General features: G+C 44.9%; 1 protein-coding gene across 1 annotated transcript in view; it reads left to right on the top strand.

Annotated features, from left to right (window-relative positions):
* The window catches only part of gabbr2 (gamma-aminobutyric acid (GABA) B receptor, 2), a 409,428-nt gene that overhangs the window by 318,951 nt on the left and 65,125 nt on the right, over positions 1-25,352 (top strand). The gene's annotated exons all lie outside the window — the stretch shown is intronic.

The raw sequence follows: 25,352 nt of genomic DNA, 5'->3' as shown, positions 1-25,352 counted from the left end.
AGGGAGAGAAGAATAGAGGGAGAGAAGAATAGAGGGAGAGAAGAATAGAGGGAAGAGAGAAGAATAGAGGGAAGAGAGAAGAATAGAGGGAGAGAAGAATAGAGGAGAGAGAAGAATAGAGGGAGAGAAGAATAGAGGGAGAGAAGAATAGAGGGAAGAGAGAAGAATAGAGGGAAGAGAGAAGAATAGAGGGAGAGAAGAATAGAGGGGAGAGAAGAATAGAGGGGAGAGGAGAAGAATAGAGGGAAGAGAAAGAATAGAGGGAGAGAAGAATAGAGGGAAGAGAGAAGAATAGAGGGAGAGAAGAATAGAGGGAAGAGAGAAGAATAGAGGGAGAGAAGAATAGGGGGAAGAGACAAGAATAGAGGGAGAGAAGAATAGGGGGAAGAGAGAAGAATAGAGGGAAGAGAGAAGAATAGAGGGAGAGAGAAGAATAGAGGAGAGAAGAATAGAGGGAGAGAAGAATAGAGGGAAGAGAGAAGAATAGAGGGAGAGAGAAGAATAGAGGGAGAAGAATAAGGGAGAGAAGAATAGAGGGAAGAGAGAAGAATAGAGGGAGAGAGAAGAATAGAGGGAAAGAATAATAGAGGTAAGATAGAAGAATAGAGGGAAGAGAGAAGAATAGAGGGAAGAGAGAAGAATAGAGGGAAGAGAGAAGGATAGAGGGAAGAGAGAATGATAGAGGGAAGAGAGAAGGATAGAGGGGGAGAAGGATAGAGGGGGAGAAGAATAGAGGGAAGAGAGAAGAATAGAGAGAAGAATAGAGGGAAGAGAGAAGAATAGAGGGAGAGAAGAATAGAGGGAGAGAGAAGAATAGAGGGAAGAGAGAAGAATAGAGGGAGAGAGAAGAATAGAGGGAGAGAGAAGAATAGAGGGAAGAGAGAAGAATAGAGGGAGAGAGAAGAATAGAGGGAAGAGAGAAGAATAGAGGGAAGAGAGAAGAATAGAGGGAGAGAGAAGAATAGAGGGAGAGAGAAGAATAGAGGGAGAGAATAATAGAGGGAAGATAGAAGAATAGAGGGAGAGAAGAATAGAGGGAAGAGAGAAGAATAGGGGGAAGATAGAAGAATAGAAGGAGAGGAGAATAGAGGGGGAGAAGAATAGAGGGAAGAGAGAAGAATAGAGGGAGAGAAGAATAGAGGGAGAGAGAAGAATAGAGGGAAGAGAGAAGAATAGAGGGAAGAGATAAGAATAGAGGGAGAGAAGAATAGAGGGGGAGAATAATAGAGGGAAGAGTGAAGAATAGAGGGAGAGAAGAATAGAGGGAGAGAAAGAATAGAGGGAGCGAAGAATAGAGAGGAGAGAAGAATGAGGGAAGAGAGAAGAATAGAGGAGAGATGAGAAGAAAGATAGAGGGAAGAGAGAAGAATAGAGGGAGAGAAGAATAGGGGGAAGAGACAAGAATAGAGGGAGAGAAGAATAGGGGGAAGAGACAAGAATAGAGGGAAGAGAGAAGCATAGAGGGAGAGAAGAATAGAGGGAGAGAAGAATAGAGGAGAGAAGAATAGAGGGAAGAGAGAAGAATAGAGGGAGAGAGACGAATAGAGGGAAAGAATAATAGAGGTAAGATAGAAGAATAGAGGGAAGAGAGAAGAATAGAGGGAAGAGAGAAGAATAGAGGGAAGAGAGAAGGATAGAGGGAAGAGAGAAGGATAGAGGGAAGAGAGAAGGATAGAGGGAAGAGAGAAGGATAGAGGGGGAGAAGAATAGAGGGAAGAGAGAAGAATAGAGAGAAGAATAGAGGGAAGAGAGAAGAATAGAGGGAGAGAAGAATAGAGGGAGAGAAGAATAGAGGGAAGAGAGAAGAATAGAGGGATGAGAGCAAGAATAGAGGGAGAGAGAAGAATAGAGGGAAGAGAGAAGAATAGAGGGAAGAGAGAAGAATAGAGGGAAGAGAGAAGAATAGAGGGAAGAGAGAAGAATAGAGGGAGAGAGAAGAAGGAATAGAGGGAGAGAGAAGAATAGAGGGAGAGAAGAATAGAGGGAAGAGAGAAGAATAGAGGGAGAGAGAAGAATAGAGGGAAGAGAGAAGAATAGAGGGAGAGAAGGATAGAGGGGAGAAGAATAGAGGGAGAGAATAATAGAGGGAAGAGAGAAGAATAGAGGGAGAGAAGAATAGAGGGAAGAGAGGAGAATAGAGGGAGAGAAGAATAGAGGGGGAGAAGAATAGAGGGAAGAGAGAAGAATAGAGGGAGAGAAGAATAGAGGAGAGAGAAGAATAGAGGGAAGAGAGAAGAATAGAGGGAAGAGAGAAGAATAGAGGGAAGAGAGAAGAGAGAAGAATAGAGGGAGAGAGAAGAATAGAGGGAGAGAGAAGAATAGAGGGAGAGAAGAATAGAGGGAAGAGAGAAGAATAGAGGGAGAGAGAAGAATAGAGGGAAGAGAGAAGAATAGAGGGAGAGAAGGATAGAGGGGGAGAAGAATAGAGGGAGAGAAGAATAGAGGGAAGAGAGAAGAATAGAGGGAGAGAAGAATAGAGGGAAGAGAGAAGAATAGAGGGAGAGAAGGATAGAGGGAGAGAAGAATAGAGGGAAGAGGAGAAGAATAGAGGGAGAGAAGGATAGAGGGGGAGAAGAATAGAGGGAGAGAATAATAGAGGAAAGAGAGAAGAATAGAGGGAAGCGAGAAGAATAGAGGGAGAGAGAAGGATAGAGGGAGAGAAGAATAGAGGGAAGAGAGAAGAATAGAGGGAAGAGAGAAGAATAGAGGGAGAGAGACGAATAGAGGGAGAGAATAATAGAGGGAAGAGAGAAGAATAGATGGAGAGAGAAGAATAGAGAGAAGAGAGAAGAATAGAGGGAAGAGAGAAGAATAGAGGGAGAGAGAAGGATAGAGGGAGAGAAGAATAGAGGGAAGAGAGAAGAATAGAGGGAAGAGAGAAGAATAGAGGGAGAGAGACGAATAGAGGGAGAGAATAATAGAGGGAAGAGAGAAGAATAGATGGAGAGAGAAGAATAGAGGGAAGAGAGAAGAATATAGGGAGAGAAGAATAGAGGGAAGAGAGAAGAATAGAGGGAGAGAGAAGAATAGAGGGAAGAGATAAGGATAGAGGGAAGAGAGAAGGATAGAGGGGGAGAAGGATAGAGGGGGAGAAGAATAGAGGGAGAGAATAATAGAGGGAAGAGAGAAGAATAGAGAGAAGAATAGAGGGAAGAATAGATGGAGAGAAGAATATAGGGAAGAGATAAGAATAGAGGGAGAGAAGAATAGAGGGGAAGAGAGAAGAATAGAGGGAGGAGACAAGAATAGAGGGAAGAGAGAAGAATAGAGGGAAGAGAGAAGAATAGAGGGAGAGAATAATAGAGGGGGAGAAGAATAGAGGGAAGAGAGAAGAATAGAGGGAGAGAAGAATAGAGGGAAGAGAGAAGAATAGGGGGAAGATAGAAGAATAGAGGGAGAGGAGAATAGAGGGGGAGAAGAATAGAGGGAAGAGAGAAGAATAGAGGGAGAGAAGAATAGAGGGAGAGAGAAGAATAGAGGGAAGAGAGAAGAATAGAGGGAAGAGAGAAGGATAGAGTGAGAGAAGGATAGAGGGGGAGAAGAATAGAGGGGGAGAATAATAGAGGGAAGAGAGAAGAATAGAGGGAAGAGAGAAGAATAGATGGAGAGAGAAGAATAGAGGGGGAGAATAATAGAGGGAAGAGAGAAGAATAGAGGGAGAGAAGAATAGAGGGAGAGAAGAATAGAGGGAGAGAAGAATAGAGGGAGAGAAGAATAGAGGGAAGAGAAGAATAGAGGAAGAGAGAAGAATAGAGGGAAGAGAGAAGAATAGAGGGAGAGAAGAATAGAGGGAGAGAAGAATAGAGGGAGAGAAGAATAGAGGGAGAGAAGAATAGAGGGAGAGAAGAATAGAGGGAAGAGAGAAGAATAGAGGGAAGAGAGAAGGATAGAGTGAGAGAAGGATAGAGGGGGAGAAGAATAGAGGGGGAGAATAATAGAGGGAAGAGAGAAGAATAGAGGGAAGAGAGAAGAATAGATGGAGAGAAGAATAGAGGGAGAGAAGAATAGAGGGGGGAGAATAATAGAGGGAAGAGAGAAGAATAGAGGGAGAGAAGAATAGAGGGAGAGAAGAATAGAGGGAGAGAAGAATAGAGGGAGAGAAGAATAGAGGGAAGAGAGAAGAATAGAGGGAAGAGAGAAGAATAGAGGGAGAGAAGAATAGAGGAGAGAAGAATAGAGGGAGAGAAGAATAGAGGGAGAGAAGAATAGAGGGAGAGAAGAATAGAGGGAAGAGAGAAGAATAGAGGGAAGAGAGAAGAATAGAGGGAAGAGAGAAGGATAGAGGGAGAGAGAAGGATAGAGGGAGAGAAGAATAGAGGGAAGAGAGAAGAATAGAGGCAAGAGAGAAGAATAGAGGGAGAGAGACGAATAGAGGGAGAGAATAATAGAGGGAAGAGAGAAGAATAGATGGAGAGAGAAGAATAGAGGGAAGAGAGAAGAATAGAGGGAGAGAAGAATAGAGGGAAGAGAGAAGAATAGAGGGAGAGAGAAGAATAGAGGGAAGAGAGAAGAATAGAGGGAAGAGAGAAGGATAGAGTGAGAGAAGGATAGAGGGGGAGAAGAATAGAGGGAGAGAATAATAGAGGGAAAAGAGAAGAATAGAGGGAAGAGAGAAGAATAGATGGAGAGAAGAATAGAGGGAGAGAAGAATAGAGGGGGAGAATAATAGAGGGAAGAGAGAAGAATAGAGGGAGAGAAGAATAGAGGGAGAGAAGAATAGAGGGAGAGAAGAATAGAGGGAGAGAAGAATAGAGGGAAGAGAGAAGAATAGAGGGAAGAGAGAAGAATAGAGGGAGAGAAGAATAGAGGGAGAGAAGAATAGAGGGAGAGAAGAATAGAGGGAAGAGAGAAGAATAGAGGGAAGAGAGAAGAATAGAGGGAGAGAGAAGGATAGAGGGAGAGAAGAATAGAGGGAAGAGAGAAGAATAGAGGGAAGAGAGAAGAATAGAGGGAGAGAGACGAATAGAGGGAGAGAATAATAGAGGGAAGATAGAAGAATGGAGGGAGAGAAGAATAGAGGGAAGAGAGAAGAATAGGGGGAAGATAGAAGAATAGAAGGAGAGGAGAATAGAGGGGGAGAAGAATAGAGGAAGAGAGAAGAATAGAGGGAGAGAGAGAAGAATAGAGGGAAGAGAGAAGAATAGATGGAGAGAAGAATAGAGGGAAGAGATAAGAATAGAGGGAGAGAAGAATAGAGGGGGAGAATAATAGAGGGAAGAGAGAAGAATAGAGGGAGAGAAGAATAGAGGGAGAGAAGAATAGAGGGAGAGAAGAATAGAGGGAAGAGAGAAGAATAGAGGGAGAGAAGAATAGAGGGAAGAGAGAAGAATAGAGGGAGAGAAGAATAGGGGGAAGAGACAAGAATAGAGGGAGAGAAGAATAAGGGGAAGAGACAAGAATAGAGGGAAGAGAGAAGAATAGAGGGAAGAGAGAAGAATAGAGGGAAGAGAGAAGAATAGAGGGAAGAGAGAAGAATAGAGGGAAGCGAGAAGAATAGAGGGAGAGAAGAATAGAGGGAGAGAAGAATAGAGGGAGAGAAGAATAGAGGGAAGAGAGAAGAATAGAGGGAGAGAGACGAATAGAGGGAAAGAATAATAGAGGGAAGATAGAAGAATAGAGGGAAGAGAGAAGAATAGAGGGAAGAGAGAAGAATAGAGGGAAGAGAGAAGGATAGAGGGAAGAGACAAGGATAGAGGGAAGAGAGAAGGATAGAGGGGGAGAAGGATAGAGGGGGAGAAGAATAGAGGGAGAGAATAATAGAGGGAAGAGAGAAGAATAGAGAGAAGAATAGAGGGAAGAATAGATGGAGAGAAGAATATAGGGAAGAGATAAGAATAGAGGGAGAGAAGGAATAGAGGGAAGAGAGAAGAATAGAGGGAAGAGAGAAGAATAGAGGGAGAGAATAATAGAGGGGGAGAAGAATAGAGGGAAGAGAGAAGAATAGAGGGAAGAGAGAAGAATAGGGGGAAGATAGAAGAATAGAGGGAGAGGAGAATAGAGGGGGAGAAGAATAGAGGGAAGAGAGAAGAATAGAGGGAGAGAAGAATAGAGGGAGAGAGAAGAATAGAGGGAAGAGAGAAGAATAGAGGGAAGAGAGAAGATAGAGGGAGAGAGAAGAATAGAGGGAGAGAGAAGAATAGAGGGAAGAGAGAAGAATAGAGGGAAGAGAGAAGAATAGAGGGAAGAGAGAAGATAGAGGGAGAGAAGGATAGAGGGGGAGAAGAATAGAGGGAGAGAATAATAGAGGGAGAGAAGAATAGAGGGAAGAGAGAAGAATAGAGGGAGAGAAGAATAGGGGGAAGAGACAAGAATAGAGGGAGAGAAGAATAAGGGGAAGAGACAAGAATAGAGGGAAGAGAGAAGAATAGAGGGAAGAGAGAAGAATAGAGGGAAGAGAGAAGAATAGAGGGAAGAGAGAAGGAATAGAGGGAGAGAAGAATGAGAGGGAGAGAAGAATAGAGGGAGAGAAGAATAGAGGGAAGAGAGAAGAATAGAGGGAGAGAGACGAATAGAGGGAAAGAATAATAGAGGGAAGATAGAAGAATAGAGGGAAGAGAGAAGAATAGAGGGAAGAGAGAAGAATAGAGGGAAAGAGAGAAGGATAGAGGGAAGAGAGAAGGATAGAGGGAAGAGAGAAGGATAGAGGGGGAGAAGGATAGAGGGGGAGAAGAATAGAGGGAGAGAATAATAGAGGGAAGAGAGAAGAATAGAGAGAAGAATAGAGGGAAGAATAGATGGAGAGAAGAATATAGGGAAGAGATAAGAATAGAGGGAGAGAAGAATAGAGGGAAGAGAGAAGAATAGAGGGAAGAGAGAAGAATAGAGGGAGAGAATAATAGAGGGGGAGAAGAATAGAGGGAAGAGAGAAGAATAGAGGGAAGAGAGAAGAATAGGGGGAGAGAAGAATAGAGGGAGAGAGAAGAATAGAGGAAGAGAGAAGATAGAGGGAGAGAGAAGAATAGAGGGAGAGAGAAGAATAGAGGGAAGAGAGAAGAATAGAGGGAAGAGAGAAGAATAGAGGGAGAGAAGGATAGAGGGGGAGAAGAATAGAGGGAGAGAATAATAGAGGGAAGAGAGAAGAATAGAGGGAGAGAAGAATAGAGGGAAGAGAGAAGAATAGAGGGAGAGAAGAATAGAGGGAGAGAAGAATAGAGGGAGAGAAGAATAGAGGGAGAGAAGAATAGAGGGAAGAGAGAAGAATAGGGGAAGAGACAAGAAGAGGGAGAGAAGAATAGGGGGAAGAGACAAGAATAGAGGGAAGAGAGAAGAATAGAGGGAGAGAAGAATAGAGGGAGAGAAGAATAGAGGGGGAGAAGAATAGAGGGAAGAGAGAAGAATAGAGGGAAGAGAGAAGAATAGAGGGGAGAAGAATAGAGGGAAGAGAGAAGAATAGAGGGAAGAGAGAAGAATAGAGGGAAGAGAGAAGAGAGAAGAATAGAGGGAGAGAGAAGAATAGAGGGAAGAGAGAATAATAGAGGGAAGAGAGAAGAATAGAAGGAGAGAATTCGTCTTGGTGATCTACAGTATGCAGTAATGGTATTGGTGAAAATAATACCATGGGCCAGTTTCCTAAACACAGCAATGGAATTCTTCTATTTTACAGGACTATACTTAGTACAGGAATATACTTCATCTGTATCCTGGAATGTACTAATGTTAAATTCATTTCATAATGTATTATCATTGGCATCAGTTGTTAGATAACACTGATATGGAAGTTATTAGTGGTGGTACTGGTCCAAAAGCACACACAGTTGAAGTCGGAAGTTTACATACACCTTAGCCAAATACATTTAAACTCAGTTTTTCACCATTCCTGACATTTAATCCAAGTAAAAATGCCCTGTTTTAGGTCAGTTCGGATCACCACTTTATTTTAAGAATGTGAAATGTCAGAATAATAGTAGAGAGAATGATTCATTTCAGCTTTTATTTCTTTCACCACATTCCCAGTGGGTCAGAAATGTACATACACTCAATTAGTGTTTGCCTTTAATTAAATTGTTTAACTTGGGTCAAACGTTTCGTGTAGCCTTCCACAAGCTTCCCACAATATATTGGGTGAATTGTGGCCCATTACTCCTGACAGAGCTGGTGTCACTGAGTCAGGTTTGTAGGCCTCCTTGTTCGCACACACTTGTTCAGTTCTTCCCACACATTTTCTATAGGATTGAGGTCAGGGCTTTGTGATGGCCACTCCAATACCTTGACTTTGTTGTCCTTAAGCCATTTTGCCACAACTTTGTAAGTATGCTTGGGGTCATTGTCCATTTGGAAGATCCATTTACGACCGGGCTTTAACTGATGTCTTTCCTACCTCATGCTGCCATCTATTTTGTGAAGTGCACCAGTCCCTGCAGCAAAGCACCCCCACAACATGATGCTGCCACCCCCATGCTTCATGGTTGGGAGGGTGTTCTTCGGCTTGCAAGTCTCCCCCTTTTCCTCCAAACATAACGATGGTCTTTATGGCCAAACAGTTCTATTTTTGTTTCATCAGACCAGAGGACATTTCTCCAAAAAGTACGATATTTGTCCCCATGTGCAGTTGCAAACTGTAGTCTGGCTTTTTTATGGTGGTTTTGGAGCAGTGGCTTCTTCCTTGCTGAGCGGCCTTTCAGGTTATGTCGATATAGGACTCGTTTTACAGTGGATAAAAATATTGTTTCCTCCAGCATCTTCACAAGGTCATTTGCTGTTGTTCTGGGAAAGTACGTTCATCTCAAGGAGACAGGACGCGTCTCCTTCCTGAGCGGTACGACGGCTGCGTGGTTCCATGGTGTTTATACTTCCATACTATTGTTTGTACAGATGAATGTGGTACCTTCAGGCATTTGTAAATTGCTCCCAAGGATGAACCAGACTTGTGGAGGTCTACCATTTTTTTCTGAGGTCTTGGCTGATTTCTTTAGATTTTCCCATGATGTCAAGCAAAGAGGCACAGGGTTTGAAGGTAGGCCTTGAGATACATCCACAGGTACACCTCCAATTGACTCAATTATGTCAATTAGCCTATCAGAAGCTTCTAAAGCCATGATGTAATTTTCAGGAAATGTCCAAGCTGTTTCAAGGCACAGTCAACTTAGTGTATGTAAACTTCTGACCCACTGGAATTGTGATACAGTGAATTATAAGTGAAATAATCTGTCTGTAAACAATTGTTGGAAAATAAACTTGTGTCATGCACAAAGTAGATGTCCTAACCGACTTGCCAAAACTATCGTTTGTTAAAAAGAAATTTGTGGAGTGGTTGAAAAACGAGTTTTAATGACTCCAACCTAAGTGTATGTGAACTTCCGACTTCAACTGTATATATTTACTAAATAGGAAATGGGGTGCCATTTGGGAGGCAACCATACTTTAAAGGTTCTGTACTTCATGGCAGTAGGTCGAGGTGTTGATACAGTACATTCCCTGACATTGGAGGGTTCTTCGGCGGTGTTGGTATAAGTCTGTCACAAGGCTCACCAGGGACACCAGGTGTTTTCAGGATGGCTTGTGCCGCCACCATGTCGCCAAGCTAACACAAAGTGTCAACGCACCACCAAGCATACCTGGACCCGCCGCCATGTCGCCAAGCTAACACAAAGTGTCAACGCACCACCAGGCATACCTGGACCCGCCGCCATGTCGCCAAGCTAACACAAAGTGTCAACGCACCACCAAGCATACCTGGACCCGCCGCCATGTCGCCAAGCTAACACAAAGTGTCAACGCACCACCAAGCATACCTGGACCCGCCGCCATGTCGCCAAGCTAGCACAAAGTGTCATAAATCATAAATCATAATTAATAAGTTCATATGGACCAAGCAGAACGGATTTTAGAGCAGAATTTATACTTTGAGACGCTTTATGAATCTGGGCTCAGATATCTAGCAAAGTTAAAGTGTGTATTTATAATGCGATCGGTGTATACATCTAAAGCACTAGAATTATGGGAGCATCACACTGAGAACCAGGGTCAGGGATATCTACGGAGCTAGTTGTTGCCAGTCTGGTGCTGATACAGGAAGGCTCATAAATTGGATGTGTATTTGTGCATTGTTGAGCTTGTTCAAGTCTGTTGAACTCTCTCTCTCTCTCTCTCTCTCTCTCTCTCTAAACATTTTCCTGTTCCTCTCCTCCTCTCTTCCCAGTCTGCAGTTGCTAGGCAATGGCTGATTGAGCATGGGGGGGGGGGGGGGCGCAATCAACCAATTAGAAGTGTTCCAAATTAAAAGTGGTGTCAAGAGTACCCCTTGTGACCACAGAGACCTGTCCAGTCAGAACACAACTGTGATAGACCCACACACGCACACACGCGCGCGCACACACACACACACACACACACACACACACACACACACACACACACACACACAGGGGCTAGTGTGCGCTAGGGGGCTAATAGTAGAATTGTCACATGGAAACTATCAAATGCGCGGCAGGAATCATATTTCCTACAGACGAAAGGATATGTTTTGTCTGGAGATGAAGTAGGAGTAGAGGAGTGGAGAAGGAGAGGGGGAGAGGAGCAGAAGAGGAGAGGGGGAAAGGAGGAAAAGGGAAGAGGAGGAGAAATGGAGAGGAGGAGAGGTGGAGAGGAGGAAGGGGGAGAGGAGGAGTGGGGTTGCAGTGGAGAGAGGGAGGAATGGAGAGGAGAGGATGAAAGGGGGAGAGAAGGAGAGGGGGAGAGGAGGAGAGGAGGAAGAGAGTGAGGGGGAGTGGAGAGGAGGAGAAGAGGAGAGGGGGAGAGGAGGAGAGGAGCAGAAGAGGAGAGGGGGAGAGGAGGAAGGGGGAGAGGAGGAGTGGGGTTGGAGTGGAGAGAGGGAGGAGTGGAGAGGAGGAAAGGGGGAGAGGAGGAAGAGAGCGAGGGGGAGTGGAGAGGAGGAGAGGAGAAGGAGTGGAAAGGGTATACAGACAGAGATACACTCCAAAGATACTGACAGAAATGCACCCCATCAAACCAGAGCTTTGACTCTACTGAGCAATAGGTCTCTCTTAATCATTGCGGCCCAAATGACACCCTATTCCCTATGTAGTGCACTACATTTAACCAAACCCCTATGGGCCCTGTTCCAAAGTAATGCACTAAATAAGGAAACAGGTACCATTTGACACATCCATTACAACTCTGAACTGAAGGTGAAAACTGTAAAGACTTTTTCATTATTACATTTCTTCTCCTCTGTAAAGATGTGTGTTAGATGTGTGTTAGATGTGTGTTAGATGTGCGTTAGATGTGTGTTAGATGTGTGTTAGATGTATGTTAGATGTGTGTTAGATGTGTGTTAGATGTGTGTTAGATGCATGTTAGATGTGTGTTAGATGTGTGTTAGATGTGTGTTAGATGTGTTTTGTGCAGGTAAAGTGTAACAGGTCACAGATGTGGTTTTATTGGGTTGGTTCTGTGGTGTAACAGCTGAGAGATGTGGTTTTATTGGGTTGGTTCTGTGGTTTAACAGCTGAGAGATGTGGTTTTATTGGGTTGGTTCTGTTGTGTAACAGCTGAGAGATGTGGTTTTATTGGGTTGGTTCTGTGGTGTAACAGCTTAGAGATGTGGTTTTATTGGGTTGGTTCTGTGGTGTAACAGCTTAGAGATGTGGTTTTATTGGGTTGGTTCTGTTGTGTAACAGCTGAGAGATGTGGTTTTATTGCGTTGGTTCTGTTGTGTTCAGCCGTTGACCTTTGCTTCCTTCCTATAGGTCCATTGATTCTGACTGAACTTTGGAATTACCTTTTGCACACACGCGCACACACACACACACACACACACACACACACACACACACACACACACACACACACACACGACTCTCTATGGGACTCCCTGCTAAAATAAAGGTTAAATAAATAAACACACACACAGGCCCAGCATGTGGTGGGGATGTTTGCTGCTCAAGAGCTAGGAAAGGTGTTTTAGGTAGCTCGGCCTCTCATTGACAGTGTGTGGGTGTCGAGGAGGTAAATTATAACGAGATAATTACTGACTTCCCACAACTTCACACCGTTACGCTCACACACACACAAACATGTGCACACACACACACACAATACACTTACACACACACCTCCCTTCTCCTCTCCATACACGCCACAGTTCATCAGGGATCAGGTAGCAGGCAAGGTCAGCCGTTGATGGTGAGATGTGAGCTGTTTGTATGAACCTTAAGTGCTGCCTCAGCACACCAGGAAGGGAGCACAAATGGTGGGAAGCAGGCAGAAGGGGAGGCAGTGAGGGAGGGAGAGAGGGAGGGAGGGAGGGAGGCAGTGAGGAGGGAGGCATGGATGAAGTGAGGGATGGAGAGGTGGGGAGGCAGTGAGGGATGGAGACAGTGAGGGAGGGAGGGATTCAGTGAGGGATGGAGATAGTGAGGGAGGGAGGGAGGCAGTGAGGGATGGAGAGAGGGAGGGAGTCAGTGAGAGAGACAGAGAGAGAGAGAGAGAGAGAGAGAGAGAGAGAGAGAGAGAGAGATAGAAAGAGGGAGACAGACAGAGAGAGAGAGAGAGAGAGAGAGAGAGAGAGAGAGGGAGGAAGAGAGAGAGAGGTCTGCTGGTGGATCAGCTTTACTGATAAATAGCTGGATGAGATGTCTGCCCCTGGCCCAGGCTGAGAGGAGTGAGGGATGAGAGGAGAAGAAGAGGATGGGGGTATGGCAGGCGGAGGTGTCATGGCTGGTTAACGTCACCCACCGCGGGTGACATTGATAAGCTCCTGGGGTTCACCAGGCTCCGGGCTTGGGCGACAGACACGCATGCACACACACACACACAGACAGAGACACAAATATACACACTAACACTCAAACACACACGCTCCGGGCTGGGCGAAGGGGAAGGTCAGATAATTAAACCCATCTTTGTGGTGACAACAAGCTGGCACGCTGCCAATCTACCTGCCCCTGCACAGGATGGCGAGGGAGAGTGTGACACAAACAGCTGGTGACACAGATCAAGGGACCGTCACTGTACCGTACCCTCAGAAACACATTATTGAACACACATCTGGTCACAAATGAGGCTTCAATGTCTCTGTTTCTGTCTAGGAAACTGTAAGATAGTTGTTCTTTTTTTGACCATGTAATCTGACAGATAAACTCAGGGCCCTAGGGGGGGTCTATAACAAAGACCTATAGTTTTTCCTGGTCATGTGACATGGTCAGAACTCTAGGCCTTAGAAATACGCTGTACAGACAAACAAACATAGGAGCTCGTCTGCTGTAACATAGATATGTTGTTTCTATTTGTCCCAAAGCTACAAAAGGGCCCATATTACTGTCAAAAAAATACACTCTATGAATCAACACTCATTATGCCTTCATATAACTCTCCTTGTATAGGTAAGTAGCCTTATGTGAGCCAGAACGGCACATCCCCTATTTCTGTAGTGTGAGGCACCTTGATGTACCACTACACCCCCTGGACAGCACGCTAGTCTATCTCCTGTTTCTGTAGTGTGAGGCACCTTGATGTACCACTACACCCCCTGGACAGCACACTAGTCTATCTCCTGTTTCTGTAGTGTGAGGTACCTTGATGTACCACTACACCCCCTGGACAGCACACTAGTCTATCTCCTGTTTCTGTAGCGTGAGGCACCTTAATGTACCACTACACCCCCTGGACAGCACGCTAGTCTATCTCCTGTTTCTGTAGCGTGAGGCACCTTAATGTACCACTACACCCCCTGGACAGCACGCTAGTCTATCTCCTGTTTCTGTAGCGTGAGGCACCTTAATGTACCACTACACCCCCTGGACAGCACGCTAGTCTATCTCCTGTTTCTGTAGTGTGAGGCACCTTAATGTACCACTACACCCCCTGGACAGCACGCTAGTCTATCTCCTGTTTCTGTAGGGTGAGGTACCTTGATGTCCAAGTACATCCGTGCTAATCTATCACATGGCCTTACCCCAAATCTGTCTTGCTGACCGCTAAGCAGAGACGCTTCGAGTCTGTAGTATGACTGAAACGGGAACCCTTAACTTTACAGCAGACACTCTAACCACACAGCCACTGTGTTGGATTTACTCTACTTGTATAGGTACAGGATATCATCATTCCAAAAGGATGATACTGAGTTAGATTTACTCTACTTGTATAGGTACAGGATATCATCATTCCAAAAGGATGATACTGAGTTAGATTTACTCTACTTGTATAGGTACAGGATATCATCATTCCAAAAGGATGATACTGAGTTATTGATACTTTTTCGTCCTGTTCCTCTATTCTCTGTGTGACGAATGGGTTCCATGTCCATCCAGGGGGATTTATTGGGCACCACGGGCTACACACAGACACATAAACACACACGCACGCACACACACACAGTCCCATCTCCAGGTCCATGTCATGCCACCGCTGTCGTCAGAAACACGTAGGGGAAAGATGATGAATGTCCTGGATCAGTACTAGCGGAGAGCATCAGGAAACACATGCAGAGAGGAAGAGATGTCCACAATATGTGACTGTTAAACTTATGGGCTCTGGTCAAAATTAGGGCACTATATAGGGTTTAGGATGCCATTTGCAGTCCTTGTGTCTTGAAGGAAACTTAACACCCCCTCTGCTAGGCTAATATCCTCGGAGAAACTCTTAACGAATGCCCTCATTAAACCTGAGGTCTCAACCTTTAAGTACCTTGTGTTCAAATAGAATATATCAAATTCCTGGCATGATGGTGGTCGCTAGTAAAAACAACGAGCCAAACCATCGTTCATTAAGATATAATGACTGCTTATGATACATTAAAGGCCCACTCCTTAATTTGTAAGACAACAAAATAGCAGACCCGCCATTTGGTTTCCTAATGAGGCATTTCTACATTCTATTCTTCAAGAATCAATGGGTACATCAGTAATTGAGTCTGTAAAGTGAGCGTTAATTAGTCATCAGCGATAACGTGTCAACCTCTTGTTTATTTGGCTGTTAAATCAAGTGATCTTTGCTCTGTGGTATATTTCTTATTATAAACTGGGTCGTTTGGGCCCTGGATGCTGAATGACAAGGTATATGAGACAATATACCAGGGGTATGACGTAAAACTACTTGTTTACTGTTCCAATTACGTTGGTAATCAGTTTTTAATAGCAATAAGTCACCTTGGGGGTTTGTGGTATAGGGCCAATATACCAAGGCGAAGGGCTATATCCAAGCACTCCTAGTTGTTCATGCCTAAAAACAGCCCTTAGCCGTGGTATATTGGCTATGTCCAGTGCCACACCCCCTCGGGCCTTATTGCTTCATTACCAGCTGTCACCTAGCATTCAAGCTCTGTGTGAGGTGATGGAATGTGACAAGAAGTGAAGCTCCATTTTGGGTTTGAGAGCACAGGGTTAGGAAAGGTGCCAACAGAAAGCACCAAAAATAACTACGTGAGACACATAAAGAGGAGAGAAAGAGGGAGATGGAGAAGGAAGGGGGGGTATGAGGGGAGGAAGGGAGGAGAGAAACGACAGTATGATAGAAATATGTTTATCCTCTAGACCTGGAGAGAGTAGAGAGGGAGGAAGTCTCACCAGATGACAGAGCAGTAATTAACCTCTATGGCACGCTGCACTTTCCCGCCCGCCATACTAGGGCTCAGCCAATCACCCATCTCCATTCCTGAGCATGTGACTGCTGAAAGAGAGTGGTTGTATCTATGAAGGTGTGTTTGTGTACTGGAGAAATAGAGAGTGGGTATCTGTGTGTCTGCGTGCTTGTTTACATATATGTGTGTGTGCCTCTCCAACTATCTGTCTCTCCAACTCTGAGTCACTGTATTTCAGGGCCTTTGTTTGTGCGTAACTGCGTGTATGTTGTTGTTTTGTGTGATGTAATGTGTAGTGCAGGGGAAAACTTTCTCTCTGCTCTCTACTTCCTTTCTGATCATTCATTAGTCATTATGCTAAAGCTCATGACCGGATGGCTCTCTGTAGGAGAGACAGAGACAGAGGAAATAGTAGAGAGAGAAAGAGTAAAACAGTTGGAGAGAGAGGGGGAGCGAGATCAGAGAGAGATGGTAGAGTGAGAGAGTAGATTGAATAAGACATAAATACATTAAGTACCAAACGTTAAGAACACCCCCCCCCCCCTCTCCTCCTTTTACCCTCAGAACAGCCTCAATTGGTCAGAGAATGGACTCTACAAGGTGTCGAAAGCATTCCACAGGGATGCTGGCCAATGTTCCCTCTAATTTATTTCAGCACTGAACAAATTTCAGGTCTGCTGAGCACAAACTTGAATGTTGTGAACATTTTGTGCAACTTCCGCGCACATTTACTGTGAGCACTGAGGCTGTCTCGCTTTACAGTTTTCACAGTGGCCAAGTAGACAACTGTGGCTATTTGATCATAATGTAGACCTACCAGAGTGGCCTAGCATCAAAAACAATGGAGAAAATGCATCCCATAACATTTTAACATGGAAATAGCTGTTCTATCATTCAGCCTACAGTAGCAGCCAATGTGTGGTGTTCAATGTCGTCCTAGATTCCATGAGACTTTAGAAAAAAACATGCAGGGCTGGACATTAACCTGTTTATCCACTTGTCCTTCAGACAAGGAGACTGAAAATGTTGTGTTGTTTGATGCAAGAAACCACTTTACAACATAACATGAATTATTATTCCCAGACCAGAGAATCAGACAAATTATGCTACGCTCTGCCTTTTGGCTACTTAGCTTATTCAAGCCTGTCTCGAGACAAAAAAAAAGCTCTTTACCTGACTCCCTTATAAAAGATGTCTAGAAATGCACACATTTTGAGCTCTTGTTGGAAGCCACCTCTACCTCATCGTTGACTAGAAAGTAGCTATAACTGGGATAATAACTCACTCAGTAATAAAGAATATGAACAAATGTGCACAGGTGGCTGCATGCAGCTCTCGCTTTGATCTCAAAACAAGCGCATCTACAATACTCGTGACTGCTCATGCTTTAAACACAGTCCAGTTCAACGTGAATGGCACAGTATCCATATATGGCAATGGCTATTTGCATATAGGCCTACTGCAGCTCTGATTGGGTATAGCGCACCGGTCAGTGTAGAGTATGGGCCTAAATCGTGCTTGTCAATGCAAAATAATCTTACTCCGATGCGCTCTACCTACCAGAAAGAAATAGTTTGTTTTGTTTCGGTATGTTACATTGGAAGTAGCTAATATTTAGTTGATTCGAGCACAATTTCCACAATAGAGCGAAATGTTGGTAGTGTTAACTAAAGGGGAAAACTCTAGAGAGTTGAATGAAGTTCAATCTCGTGCTTCTCTGCACACGTTGATATTTCTTCTGCGTGGCAGTCCATAAACCACCGTCACTTTCACCTATTCCATCACTCCACTTCCTGTTAATTACCATAAACCACCATTACTTTCACCTACGCGTGTGTAGGGCTGGGAATTGCCAGGGACCTCACAATACGATATATCACGATACTTCGGTGCGATTATCACAATTATCAAGATGTATTGCAATTCGATACTGCGATTCAATTGTGATTTGATGTTCCAAACATACTGCTCACTATATGTCTGCTGCAGAGAGACGAGAGAGACCCATGAGAAAACGAGACAGGGTAATAAAAGTGCTGAAAACATGTTAGTTCACTATTTAAAAAGAAGATGGAGAACAAGCTACAGGATGAAAAATACCAGAGTTTTGGCGCTGGTACAGCTGACTAGCGCCAGCTAACGGTACCTAGAGTAGCACATTTTTAACCGATACTTGGAGTCCAATATTGATATAATATATTCAATAAATAATATTGTCAAATGTAACTATATCGATTTTTTCCTCCATCACCAGTGTGTGCCTGTGTTTGTTAATAAGTTTGTGTTCTGTACATCTGGTTCCTTAATCAAATCAAATCCAATTTGATTTGTCATATGCGCCGAATACAACATGTGTAGACCTGACAGTGAAATGCTTACTTACAAGCCCTTAACCAACAAAGCAGTTTTAAGAAAAAAAAGTGTTGAGAAAATATTTACTAAAATAAATTGAATAAATTGAAAAAACTGAAAAATAACAAATAATTAAGGAGCATTATTAAAATAACAATAGCAAGGTTTTTCTTTATTGTAGAATAACAGTGAGGACATCAAAACTATGAAATAACACATATGGAATCATGTAGTAACCAAAAAAGTGTTAAACAAATCAAAATATATTTTATATTTGAGATTCTTCAAATAGCCACCGTTTGCCTTGATGACAGCTTTTCACTCTCTTGGTATTCTCTCAACCAGCTTCAATTAACAGATGTGCCTTCTTAAAAGTTCATTTGGAATTTCTTTCCTTCGTTTGAGCCAATCAGTTGTGTTGTGACAAGGTGGGGGGGGGGGGGTATACAGAAGATAGCCCTATTTGGTAAAAGACCAAGTCCATATTATGGCAAGAACAGCTCAAATAAGCAAAGAGAAATGACAGTCCATCATTACTTTAAGACATGAAGGTCAGTCAATATGGAAAAGTTCTTCAACTTTTACATTTCTTCAACTGCAGTCGCAAAAAAAGCGCTATGTTGAAACTGTCTCTCATGAGGACCGCCACAGGAATGGAAGACCCAGAGTTACCTCTGCTGCAGAGGATACGTTCAATAGAGTTACCACTTCAGAAATTGGAGCCCAAAAGAAATGCTTCATAGAGTTCAAGTAACAGACACATCTCAACATCAACTATTCAGAGGAGACTGTGTGAATCAGGCCTTCATGATTGAATTGCTGTAAAGAAACCACTACCGAAGGACACCAATAATAAGAAGAGACTTGCTTGGTCAAGAAACACGAGTAATGGACATTAAACCGGTGAAAATTGTCCTTTGGTCTGGAGTCCAAATTGGAGATTTTTGGTTCCAACCGCCATGTCTCTCTGAGATGTGGTGTTGGTGAACGGATGATCTCCACATGTGTATTTCCCACCGTGAAGCATGGAGGAGGAGGTGTCATGGTGTGGGGGTGCTTTGCTGGTGACACTGTATGTGATTTATTTAGAATTCAAGGCACAATTAACCAGCATGGCTACCACAGCATTCTGTAGCGATACGCCATCCCATCTGGTTTGTGCTTAGTGGGACTATCGTTTGTTTTTCAACAGGACAATGACCCAACACACTTCCAGGCTGTGTAAGGACTATATGACCAAGAAGGAGAGTGATGGAGTACTGCATCAGATGACCTGGCCTCCACCTGACCTTAACCAAATTGAGATGCTTTGGGATGAGTCGGACCGCAGAGTGAAGACAAAGCAGCCAACAAGTGCTTAGCATATGTGGGAACTCCTTCAAGGCTGTTGGAAAAGCATTCCAGGTGAAGCTGGTTAAGAGAATGCCAAGAGTGTGCAAAGCTGTCATCAAGGCAAAGTGTTTAACGCTTTTCTTTTGGTTTCTACATGATTCCATATGTGTTATTTCATAGTTTTGATGTCTTCACTATTATTCTACAATATAGAAAATAGTAAAAAATAAAGAAAAACACTTGAATGAGTAGTAGGTGTTCTAAAACGTTTAGTGTGTACATGTAGGTAGAGGTAAAGTGACTATGCATGGATTATAAACAGAGAGTAGCAGCAGCATAAAAATGGGGGGGTGGGGACAAGGAAAATAGTCTTTCTGGTCACCACCACGTCTTCTAACAGAGGTGCCGGGATCTAAACCGGCACCTCTATCTGAGTCCGCTCTATTTCAGTGAGCGAGATAGAGAGAGAGTGAAACAGATGAGAGAGCATACAGTTCGAAGAGAGAACCTTACAGCTGCCGGATCATGTGCGTCATATCTTGCTAGCTCATCTACTGTAGAGGTGGAAGTGTACAATCACCCTGTTCTGTATGCTCCTGTGGGATGAGTGTGTGTGTGTGTGTGTGTGTGTGTGTGTGTGTGTGTGTGTGTGTGTGTGTGTGTGTGTGGGCAGGTGTGTGCGTGCGTGCGTGTGTGGTGCAGGATGTTTACTAAGAGAGGATGCAGAATAGCTGGCACAGCATGCAGGGTATATCTGCTGCATGGTAGAGTCTTGTCACAGGGTATATCTGCTGCATGGTAGAGTCAGGTCACAGGGTATATCTGCTGCTTGGTGGAGTCAAGTCACAGGGTATATCTGCTGCATGGTAGAGTCAAGTCACAGGGTATATCTGCTGCATGGTAGAGTCAGGTCACAGGCTGTGTTCTTGGAAGACAATAGCCCCTCTTACTCACTCTGTGTGTTACTATTCAGCTCTGGGGGGAAGTTTCTCTTACAGTAGATACAGGTCTAGGATCAGCTTCCCCTCTCCAATCCACCACTACAATAGGGTACCATTTGGGCGGCAGGCTGAGAGTAGAGAGAAGCTGATTGGATGTGGTGGATCGATGGTGCTGGTGATTGAAAACTCCTCCTGAATCAGACGACTCTGGCTGCTCTCTGCTGTCTGATCTCCATTACTCCCAGAAACACTCCTCCTGAATCAGACGACTCTGGCTTCTCCCTGCTGTCTGATCTCCATTACTCCCAGAAACACTCCTTCTTGATGTGTGTGTGTGTGCGTGTGTGTGTGTGTGTGTGGTGGGGGGGGATCAATCAGTGATCAGGGATAGAGGGAGGGAAAGAAGGGCAGGGGGAGAGAAGAGGAAGGGAAGGAACGGGGGGGGTGGAGAGAGAGAGAGAGAGAGAGAGAGAGAGAGAGAGAGAGAGAGAGAGAGAGAGAGAGAGAGGGGGAATTGATAAAGCGATGGAAGGAGAAATGGATAGTGGGAATGGGAGGTTGGAGGGAGGGAGGGAGGGAGGTAGGAAAGGAGGAAAGGAGGGAAACAGAGAGAGAGAGAGAGAAAAGAAAGGGGGGACAGAAAGGGAACCCTTCAGGGAAATCATTAGTGTGATACGTCTGAATATAATTAAAATGGTCCTGTTTTAATTCATCGCATTCAATCATCTCGGCAGAAGGATCATGATACGCACCAGTTTGTCTCTCTATATTTAAGGCAACACTGGAGTAACTGCTGCTATTGATGTGTAGAGAATAAAGGAACCATTTTGATTGTACTGATCCAGTCATAGTAAGCCTATACACATCCATATAAGCAGTTTTTCCACCATGGACTACAATGTCTAGAGATGTGTCCCAATTGACACTACTTTATAGTGCACTACTTTTGACCAGAGCCCTATGTAGGGAATAAGGTGCCATTTGGTACGCAGATATTGTTAAGTGTAGGTCACATGCTTTAGCTCCCCCTGTTGCCGCCCCGTGCCCCCACCACTAAGCTCCCCCTGTCAGTGCCAACCTTCTGATGCCCCACTCTGGTGGGCATCTGACCAGGCCTGGCGCCGCAGCACCTGCCCACCCGTAACCATCTGGTGATGGCCTGCCTGTGTCTCCAGCCCCAGCAGCTGGGCCCCAGTAATAAACCCACTCTGACCATCTGACTGACAGTTATTAAGACACCCAGCCAACCTGCCAGCACAGGCAGCACAGCCAGCCAGCCAGCCAGCCCTCCTCTCCCTCACTCCCCCTCTCTCTCCCCCATCCTCTTTCCCTCCCCCTCCCCCTCTCCCTTCTGCCAGGACAGAGACAGACATGCCCAGTCTAGAGATAGTCCACCAGTGAAGGATAGAGAGAGAGAGTGAGAAAGAGACCCAACCAAATCATGAGAAAACAAAAAGATAATTACTTGACACAATGGAAAGAATTAACAAAAAACAGAGCAAACTAGAATGCTATTTGGCCCTAAACAGAGAGAACACAGTGGCAGAATACCTGACCACTGTGACTGACGCAAACTTAAGGAAAGCTTTGACTATGTACAGACTCAGTGAGCATAGCCTTGCTATTGAGAGAGGCCGCCGTAGGCAAGAGAAGACAGGCTATGTGCACAAATTGAGGTGGAAACTGAGCTGCACTTCCTAACCTCCTGCCATATGTATGACCATATTAGAGACACACATTTTCCTCAGATTACACAGATCCACAAATATTTCGATATATCTACTAGGTGAAATACCACAGTGTGCGCAATTGCACCAGTCACCATGGCCTGTGAGCTTCTGAGAGCTTCTGTGACACCCCACAGCCGGTTCCTGATCTTTTAAACCAGGCTGTGGTGTTGTCTCCCTAACGAAAGACCCAGCAGTTATCCTCCTCAGCTCCCTAATTCTGCCAGCAGTATTATAATTATTGCGTCCAAAATTGCACCCTAGTCCTCATATAGTGCACTACTTTTGACCAGGGCCCACAGTTTACATCTGTGAGAGATATGCAATACATCATCATTATCCATGACATCATTATCAATCAATACTGTGTACATACCATTTTCACATATCAAACATTCCCTCCAAAGTATACTTGGATATGCCTGCAGCACATCTAAAAGGTTAGTGTGACGGGACGGTAGTTGTCCTAAAGCATTTGGCTTCTTCTCTGATCCCCTCCTAAAGAGACACTTTCTTGGCGTCTGTTGCCCCTCTAAAGTGAACCGAAGGGAGTGTGTGTGTGTGTTGTCTTTCATCCTGCGCTCTCTAGGTCCTACACAGTGTACAGTTAGGGTCCAGGACCCACCTTCCTTCAGACAACAGCTACTGTACCACGTTGAAGGGGATCCAATTAGTTGAAATGTCAAGTTATGCTTGAAACATTTTGGGGAACAGTTCCATTCTCTGACGCAAGCCAGTGCTTTTCTCTGGTGGAGTAATAAAGACCTGGTTCACTGATTTGGTGGAAATAAAGCGTATTTTGTAAAGTTCTCACAGCTACGGTATGCTTGTCACAGTTTGCTATCTAGCTATGCTGACTGTTGTAAATCATCAACTTGAGTAAGTTCGACTTGTTCAGCATTGACACCAGGTCTAGATGTTCAACTACTGATCCATCAATCGGGGACCCTCTTCTTGTCGTGACTCAGGTAGAATGACTCAGTGCTGTGATTTGGTGGATGTCCTTGGGGGAGGCCCGGCTGTGGCAAGCTTTGACTGGTTGAATAATTTACTATGGAGCTCTTCCTAGCCAGCACTGATGCTGTAGATCTCTGATCATTCCTCTCTGCTGCCCCAGTCAGTAAATCTCAGCCTTGTCTGTGTGCTGCCATCTTGAGCCCTGATCCGCCTCAGTGCTGTACAAGTATAAATACTGTACACATGCATGCATACGCAGGTAGGCAGGCACATATGTACACACACGTACACACACACAGAAAAACACGCTATACTGTTTTACCGAAACGTCCCTGGGCAACAGAAAGCAGCCATAAGGTGTTTTGTTTGTCACAGTGAACTGAAAGGAAGGTGTAGGGTCCCTCCGGGGGCTCTCTGGTTCATGCTGCTCTCTCCTCTCACCGGCTGGGTGTGTTTGTGTGATGGGAGTTGGGTGGAGGAGAGTTGTGTGTGTATGTGTGTGTGTGTGTGTGTGTGTGTTTGCAAATGTCCCTGTGGCCACAGTGAGGTGTTTTCCAAGCTCTCATGCAAACACAACAGGACTGTGTTCAGCGTGTCATCTCCCACAGGCTTCGTCATATCCACGTCCCCATCATCTCTCTGACTGGGAGACTGTACCACGTGTGTGTGTGTGTGTGTTGATGTGTGTGTGTGTGTGTGTGTGTGTGTGTGGGTGTTGATGTGTGTCATGCAGTGGACCTGTCTGTACAGTATGTCAGAGATCACCTGGAGAGCACTGCTACATTTCTGCATCATTAGGCTCCTCACAGAGGTCGACAGAGAGCTTGGGCCCCCAGGGTAGCTTTAGGGACCGAGAGAACAGAGAGGGGGGGGGGGGGACATAGAAAGAGAGAGGGGGGGGGTGGAAAGGGAGAGAGATATAGGGGAGATGAGGGGGAAAAGAGGAGGAAGGGAATGGGATAGGGCAGAGAAGGCTATATAGGGAAGGAAGAAAGAGCAAATGACAGACAGAATAGGAATGAAAGAGAGAGATTTATAGAGGGAGAGAGAGAGAGGGAGATATTTAGAGAGGGAGCGAGAGGGAGATATTTAGAGAGGGAGAGAGAGGGAGATATTTAGAGAGGGAGATATTGAGAGAGGGAGAGAGAGAGAGGGAGAGAGAGAGAGAGAGGGAGAGAAAGAGAGAGAGAGAGGGAGAGAAAGAGAGAGGGAGATATTTAGACAGAGATATTTAGAGAGGGAGAGAGAGATATATTTAGAGAGAAAGAGAGATAGCGAGAGGGAGATATTTGGAGAGGGAGAGAGAGGGAGATATTTAGAGAGGGAGAGAGAGAGAGGGGGATATTTAGAGAGGGAGAGGGAGAGAGGGAGATATTTAGAGAGAAAGAGATAGCGAGAGGGAGATATTTGGAGAGGGAGAGAGAGGGAGATATTTAGAGAGGGAGAGAGGGGGGATATTTAGAGAGGGAGAGAGAGAGAGGGGGATATTTAGAGAGGGAGAGGGAGAGAGGGAGATATTTAGAGAGAAAGAGATAGCGAGAGGGAGATATTTGGAGAGGGAGAGAGAGGGAGATATTTAGAGAGGGAGAGAGGGGGGATATTTAGAGAGGGAGAGAGGGAGATATTTAGAGAGGGAGAGATATTTAGAGAGGGAGAGAGAAAGAGGGATATATTTAGAGAGGGAGAGAGAAAGAGGGATATATTTAGAGAGGGAGAGAGAGAGATATTTAGAGAGGGAGAGAGAAAGAGGGATATATTTAGAGAGAGAGAGAAAGAGGGATATATTTAGAGAGAGAGAGAGAGAGAGAGAGAGAGAGAGAGAGAGAGAGAGAGAGAGAGAGAGAGAGAGAGAGAGAGAGAGAGAGAGAGAGAGAGAGAGAGAGAGAGAGAGAGAGAGAGAGATATTTAGAGAGGAAGAGAGAGAGAGATAGCAAGGAGGGGTCATATGACACCTCATGCACATCTCCTCACCTGAGGATGAGCGCTGATCAGGTGATCTGGCTCGGGGGCACGAGGGACGCTTCACGCTATCTGCTCTTGTAACTTCTCCCCCTCTATAGCTACACACACCAGCCCAGATAGCTAAAGAGAGAGGTACAAGATAGAGAGATGGACTGAGGGAGAGACACCAGGCCAGATAGCTAAAGAGAGAGGTAAAGGAGAGGGAGATGGAGAGAGGGACAGACACCAGGCCAGATAGCTAAAGAGAGAGGTAAAAGATAGAGAGATGGACAGAGGGAGAGAAACCAGGCCAGATAGCTAAAGAGAGAGGTAAAGGAGAGGGAGATGGAGAGAGGGAGAGACACCAGGCCAGATACCTACAGAGAGAGGTAAAGGAGAGGGAGATGGAGAGAGGGAGAGACACCAGGCCAGATACCTAAAGAGAGAGGTAAAGGAGAGGGAGATGGAGAGAGGGACAGACACCAGGCCAGATAGCTAAAGAGAGAGGTAAAGGAGAGGGAGATGGAGAGAGGGACAGACACCAGGCCAGATACCTAAAGAGAGAGGTAAAGGAGAGGGAGATGG

The sequence above is a fragment of the Oncorhynchus kisutch genome, linkage group LG17, assembly GCF_002021735.2.
Source record: "Oncorhynchus kisutch isolate 150728-3 linkage group LG17, Okis_V2, whole genome shotgun sequence".
NCBI lineage: Eukaryota > Metazoa > Chordata > Actinopteri > Salmoniformes > Salmonidae > Oncorhynchus > Oncorhynchus kisutch.
Note: the sequence above shows the minus strand (reverse complement) of the source record. Positions and strands in the feature narration are given on the sequence as shown.